This window comes from Arachis ipaensis, chromosome B02, assembly GCF_000816755.2.
Source record: "Arachis ipaensis cultivar K30076 chromosome B02, Araip1.1, whole genome shotgun sequence".
NCBI classification, from domain to species: domain Eukaryota; kingdom Viridiplantae; phylum Streptophyta; class Magnoliopsida; order Fabales; family Fabaceae; genus Arachis; species Arachis ipaensis.
In genome coordinates, this window is record NC_029786.2 from 45,847,460 (window position 1) to 45,853,187 (window position 5,728).

The 5,728-nt window shown below is 41.1% G+C and overlaps 1 long non-coding RNA gene across 1 annotated transcript in view; it reads left to right on the top strand.

Moving 5' to 3' along the window:
* Positions 1-2,275, top strand: part of LOC110267645 — a 9,169-nt gene extending 6,894 nt beyond the window's left edge. The window contains exon 2 of the long non-coding RNA XR_002355494.1: positions 2,189-2,275. This is a non-coding gene — a long non-coding RNA (uncharacterized LOC110267645). The remainder of the gene's footprint in view (positions 1-2,188) is intronic.

Sequence of the window (5,728 nt, forward strand, 5' to 3'; positions counted from 1 at the left end):
AAGGACGACAAAAAAAAAAAAAAAAAAAAAAAAAAAAAAAAAAAAAAAAAAAAAAAAAAAACTCTGAGAAAAAATCGAAAAAAAAGCGGAGGAGCCTGCCGAAGATGAAGCCATTACGGCTCGCCTTTATGTGTCCTCCTCGGGATAGCGTCATATAAAGAACGAGGGTCAGCATAACGTTAAAAAAAAAGGGAAAAAAATCGGAAAAAAACTGTGAAAAAAACCGGAGGAGCATGCCAAAGATGAGGCCATTACGGCTCTCCTTTATGTGTCCTCCTCGAGATAGCGTCATTTAAAGAACGAGAGTCAGCACAAAACCCAGGAAACCCAGGAAAAAACCGAAAAAAAATCGGAAAAAAGCTGGGAAAAACTGTGAAAAAAACCGGAGGAGCTTGCCAAAGATGAGGCTCGCTTTAAATCGGAGGAGCTTGCCAAAGATGAGGCCATTACGGCTCTACTTTAGGTGTCCTCCTCGGGATAGCGTCATTTAAAGAACGAGAATCAGCACAACGTAAAAAAGAATACCGGAAAAAAACTGTGAAAAAACACCGGAGGAGTTTGCCAAAGATGAAGCCATTACGGCTCGCCTTTAGGTGTCCTCCTCGGGATAGCGTCATTTAAAGAACGAGAGTTAGCACAACATATAAAAAAAATTGTGAAAAAAAACCGGAGGAGCTTGCCAATGATGAGGCAATTACGGCTCGCCTTTAGGTGTCCTCCTCGGGATAGCATCTTTTAAAGAACGAGAGTCAGCACAACGTAAAAAAAAAACCCAGGAAAAAACCGAAAAAAAACCGGGAAAAAAACTGTGAAAAAAACCGGAGGAGCTTGCCAAGGATGAGGCCATTACAACTCGCCTTTATGTGTCCTCCTCGGGATAGCGTCATATAAAGAACGAGGGTCAGCATAACGTTAAAAAAAAAGGGAAAAAAATCGGAAAAAAACTGTGAAAAAAGTCGGAGGAGCTTGCCAAAGATGAGGCCATTACAGCTCTCCTTTATGTGTCCTCCTCGGGATAGCGTCATTTAAAGAACGAGGGTCAACACAATGTTAAAAAAAAAAAACCGGAAAAAAACTGTGACAAAAAACCGGAAGAGCTTGCCAAAGATGAGGTCATTACGGCTCGTCTTTTGGTGTCCTCCTCGGGATAGCGTCATTTAAAGAACGAGAGTCAGCACAACGTTAAAAAAAAAAGCATGAGAAAACCGAAAAAAAAAAACCAAAAAAAAACTGGGAAAAAAACTGTGAAAAGAACCGGAGGTGCTTGCCAAGGATGAGGCCATTACAGCTCGCCTTTATCTGTCCTCCTCGGGATAGCGTCATATAAAGAACGAGGGTCAGCACAAGATAAAAAAAAAAACCTGGAAAAAACTGGGAAAAATACTGTGGAAAAAAACCGGAGGAGATTGCCAAAGATGAGGCCATTACGGCTCGCCTTTATCTGTCCTCCTCGGGATAGCGTCATTTAAAGAACGAGAGTCAGCACAACGTTAAAAAAAAAAGCATGAGAAAACCGAAAAAAAAACCGGAAAAAAACTGGGAAAAAAACTGTGAAAAAAACCGGAGGAGCTTGCCAAGGATGAGGCCATTACAGCTCGCCTTTATGTGTCCTCCTCGGGATAGCGTCATATAAAGAACGAGGGCCAACACAACGTAAAAAAAAAAACCAGGAAAAAACTGAGAAAAAAACTGTGGAAAAAAACCGGAGGAGCTTGCCAAAGATGAGGCCATTACGGCTCGCCTTTAGTTGTCCTCCTCGGGATAGCGTCATTTAAAGAACGAGAGTCAGCACAACGTAAAAAAAAAAAAAACCCAGGAAAAACCGAAAAAAACCGAAAAAAATCGGGAAAAAAACTGTGAAAAAAACCGGAGGAGCTTGCCAAGGATGAGGCCATTACGGCTCGCCTTTATGTGACCTCCTCGGGATAGCGTCATATAAAGAACGAGGGTCAGCACAACGTTAAAAAAAAAAAAAGAACCGGAAAAAAATCAGAAAAAAACTTTGAAAAAAACCGAAGGAGCTTGCCAAAGATGAGGCCATTACGGCTCTCCTTTATGTGTCCTCCTCGGGATAGCGACATTTAAAGAACGAGGGTCAACACAACGTTAAAAAAAAAAGCATGAAAAAACCGAAAAAAAACTGGGAAAAAAACTGTGAAAAAAACCGGAAGAGCTTGCCAAGGATGAGGCCGTTACAGCTCGCCTTTATGTGTTCTCCTCGGGATAGCGTCATATAAAGAACGAGGGTCAGCACAAGATATAAAAAAAAAAAAAAGAAACCAGGAAAAAACTGGGAAAAAAATTGTGGAAAAAAACCGGAGGAGCTTGCCAAAGATGAGGCCATTACGGCTCGCCTTTAGGTGTCCTCCTCGGGATAACGTCATTTAAAGAACGAGAGTCTGCACAACGTTAAAAAAAAAAAAAAAAAAAACCAAGAAAGAACCGAAAAAAAATCGGAAAAAAACTGTGAAAAAAACCAGAGCAGCTTGCCAAAGATAAGGCCATTATGGCTCTCCTTTATGTGTCCTCCTCAAGATAGCGTCATTTAAAGAACGAAGGTTAACACAACGTTAAAAAAAACCGGAAAAAACCGTGACAAAAAACCGGAAAAGCTTGCCAAAGATGAGGCCATTACGGCTCGTCTTTTGGTGTCCTCCTCGGGATAGCGTCATTTAAAGAACGAGAGTCAGCACAACGTTAAAAAAAAAAGCATGAAAAAACCAAAAAAAAAAAAAACGGAAAAAAACTGGGAAAAAATCCATGAAAAAAACTAGAGGTGCTTGCCAAGGATGAGGCCATTACAACTCGCCTTTATGTGTCCTCCTCGGGATAGCGTCATACAAAGAACGAGGGTCAGCACAAGATAAATAAAAAACCAGGCAAAAATTGGGAAAAAATCTGTGGAAAAAAACCGGAGGAGCCTGCCAAAGATGAGGCCATTACGGCTCGCCTTTAGGTGTCCTCCTCGGGATAACGTCATTTAAAGAATGAGAGTCAGCACAACGTAAAAAAAAAAAGAAAAAAATCGGAAAAAAACCAGGAAAAAAAATGTGAAAAAAACCGGAGGAGCTTGCCAAAGATGAGGCCATTACGGCTCGCCTTTAGGTGTCCTCCTCGGGATAGCGTCATTTAAAGAACGAGAGTCAGCACAACGTAAAAAAAAAAAGAAAAAAATCGGAAAAAAAACCGGGAAAAAACTGTGAAAAAAACCGGAAGAGCTTGCCAAGGATGAGGCCATTACGGCTCGCCTTTAGGTGTCCTCCTCGGGATAGCGTCATTTAAAGAACGAGAGTCAGCACAACGTAAAAAAAAAAAGAAAAAAATCGGAAAAAAAACCGGGAAAAAACTGTGAAAAAAACCGGAAGAGCTTGCCAAGGATGAGGCCATTACGGCTCGCCTTTAGGTGTCCTCCTCGGGATAGCGTCATTTAAAGAACGAGAGTCAGCACAACGTAAAAAAAAAAAGAAAAAAATCGGAAAAAAAACCGGGAAAAAACTGTGAAAAAAACCGGAAGAGCTTGCCAAGGATGAGGCCATTACGGCTCGCCTTTAGGTGTCCTCCTCGGGATAGCGTCATTTAAAGAACGAGAGTCAGCACAACGTAAAAAAAAAAAGAAAAAAATCGGAAAAAAAACCGGGAAAAAACTGTGAAAAAAACCGGAAGAGCTTGCCAAGGATGAGGCCATTACGGCTCGCCTTTAGGTGTCCTCCTCGGGATAGCGTCATTTAAAGAACGAGAGTCAGCACAACGTAAAAAAAAAAAGAAAAAAATCGGAAAAAAAACCGGGAAAAAACTGTGAAAAAAACCGGAAGAGCTTGCCAAGGATGAGGCCATTACGGCTCGCCTTTAGGTGTCCTCCTCGGGATAGCGTCATTTAAAGAACGAGAGTCAGCACAACGTAAAAAAAAAAAGAAAAAAATCGGAAAAAAAACCGGGAAAAAACTGTGAAAAAAACCGGAAGAGCTTGCCAAGGATGAGGCCATTACGGCTCGCCTTTAGGTGTCCTCCTCGGGATAGCGTCATTTAAAGAACGAGAGTCAGCACAACGTAAAAAAAAAAAGAAAAAAATCGGAAAAAAAACCGGGAAAAAACTGTGAAAAAAATTGCTCAATCACAAATCACTCAACCAAATCTTGATTTGCTTGACTAAATCAACCACTAAACTAAATTTGCTCAATCCTTCAATCCCTGTGGGATCGACCTCACTCATGTGAGTTATTATTACTTGATGCGACCCGGTATACTTGCCGGTGAGTTTTGTGTTGGATCGTTTTCCACACATCAAGTTTTTGGCGCCGTTGCCGGGGATTGATTAGATTGACAATGATTAAGTGAAGTGGAGATATAGATCAAGCACTTTTTCTTTTCTGTTTCTTTAATTTTTGACTAACCCACTAACTGTTTGAATTTTTGCTTGAACTAACTGAAACTTCACTTTAGCAATAGAGTGAAGTTTTCTTGGTTTCCCTGGCTTTGTATGATTCTCATGCTTTAGCTTGTTGAATATACGAGAGAAGCAATTTTCGTCCATTAATCTTTTAAGTTTATCAACTGTTTGACACATTGTGTCAACTAATCCTCTAATCATATTCTGGCATGAATATACTCTATCTTTATTTGGATCGTTTGTGATTGTGCAGACCATGGAGGGGAACTCAACGAATTCCAGTAATCATGAGAGTAATGTCCCCACCTTAGATGATAATGCAACCCATAACTTGAAGCACCCACTCATCACCATGAACGATGTGGCTCAATGGTTTGAAGCTTTCCCACAAGGAAGCATCATCGGATGGGAAGAACTAATGAGTGAACTCCTGGCCAAGTTGAAACCACCTCAGGGAATTGTTAAACCAGAGGCAGAAGTGCAACCTTTCACACAAGAGAAGGAAATTGAAAGTGTCCGTGCAGTCATGAACCAAAACAAGCAGATGCATCAGCAGACTCTACAACAAGTAGATATGATGGTCAGAAAAATCAATGAGCTGCGAAATGCTGTAGTACATGCATATAACCTAACTCTAAACTCATACGGTTGGAATCAACCTGAACAAGGTTTTGGAGCAATTAACCATGAGCAACAAAGTTATGAACAATCACACTCTCCAAACAGTTCCTCTGGCATGTTCCAACACAGATCTCAGAATGATGTGTACACCCCACCCTGGAGAACTCATTCCAACTGGAGGGGGGTCAAACACCAAAATCAAAAACCCAGGGACTTTAACTGCAACTACCCCAACTTCAAAAACCAGCATAAAAACCACCTTCACAACAACAACCATCACGCGCCATCCCAATGCACACAATCCCAACCCCATCATACCTCACACCTCACCCAAAATGACTCTCATCAACCATCACAGTTAACACAACCACGACCAATTCTAAACTTTCAAAGAATCTATGTTCTAGAAATGATGATGGAGAGATTCGTGAAAGCTCAAGAGATGGCACTAATAGAGCAGGAAGAAGCAAGAAAAAATCAAGAAATGATAAGCAAAAACCAAGAAGCCTCACTCAGAAAAATTGAGAGGCAAATGGAACAACTGGCTAAGCACCTTGCAGAAACAAGCGAGCGGATGGCAAATATGTCTCCCAGGGCCACCAAAGACGACCCAAAGAACAACGAAAAAGCTGCTAGGTTGAAAAAAGGGAAAGCAGTCATGGAGGAAAGTGAGAAGGCTATGGGGAAGGAATCAATCATCCAAGAAAAGCATCACAGAAA